Raw genomic sequence first — 1,314 nt, 5'->3', positions numbered from 1 at the left:
GGGGGGGGGGGGGGGGGGGGGGCGTAATTCGGTGTGATCGTTCGGGGTGCCCTGACGTATTACGTCATGAAATTAGCATATCATGATATCATTTATTTGCCCGGGCAAGGTTTTTTTGGAGTATTCTCAAGAGGAAAAATGAGGGGCACCAGACCCAACAACAAAGAAGAGCTGACAGCAAGCATCAAGGAAATCTGGGCTTCCATAACTCCCAGTCAATGACACAGGCTGATTGTCTCAATGCCACGTTGCATCGAGGCAGTGATTAAGACAAAGGGATTCCCAACCAAGTATTGGAGATTGACATATCGTTTTGAAAGTACCATATTTTAATTGATTTGTTGTGATCCTAATTTCTTTCTTTTTTTCCTGCAAAAACTCAAGTAGTGTGGGCTGATTTCTCCACAGTATTCTAATTTTCTGAATTCCTGTATTTGTGGGTTTCATGAGCTGGAAGCCTAAATTATGTAAAAATGTACACATAAATACTTGAAATCATTTAAATTGTGGGCCCTGAATCTATCAGCTAGTAAACATTAACTTTTTGAATAGAATTATAGAAATTAAACAACTTTTCCATGATATTCTAATTTTTTGGAAAGGGTCAGTATTAGCTGTGATAAACCCAAATGCTTTTCTCTGATACAGCAGCTACATGGCAGATGTAAACAAAACAATGTTGTATAGCTTCCAAATGTTATGAATAATGTGATAAAATCTGCTGATATGATCAATTTAAGCACACTTTAATCTTAGACCATTCTGGTAGGTCATCCCTGATTTGAGGTGACACCTTCTCCCACTGGCAAATGTCTTCCCATTTAAGAGGAGGTTCGTTCCTGTCTCACTTCTCACCATGACATCGCCTGACTGGCTCAAGAATTCATGCTTCCACTGGTTTTCTTTTTTGGCTTCAAGTGAGCGCACACGTGTGCTAGTGAGCTTGTGACTTTTGCTACCGTCTTCAGTCTGTGTGCAGACTTTTGCACAGGTGATATGAACCCACCACACTTCTTTTTACTGTCATGGTTTACCAAAAATTGTCCATTTGACAAATGCAGACTTTGATTATTTTATTGTTAGGAAGGTTAAGAGCTTGGTGTTGGCATGAACTGCTATAACATTTTGAGTTTTAAGATGGCAGGAGCTGCTTTGGAAGTGGGTCAAACCAGGTCATTCAAAGAGCTTATTTAAAACATAAGATATGAATTGTTCATAACAATTTCACAGAATCTCCCTTCAGTTATGCTGAGCTACAGGCATATACAACAAAAATCAGCAAAGAAGATCACTGAATTATTTCTTCAAAATACA

Source organism: Nematolebias whitei, chromosome 17, assembly GCF_014905685.2.
Source record: "Nematolebias whitei isolate Nwh7 chromosome 17, NemWhi1, whole genome shotgun sequence".
Classification (NCBI taxonomy): domain Eukaryota; kingdom Metazoa; phylum Chordata; class Actinopteri; order Cyprinodontiformes; family Rivulidae; genus Nematolebias; species Nematolebias whitei.
The sequence above is the reverse complement of the archived record's forward strand: the minus strand, read 5'-3'. Positions refer to the sequence as shown.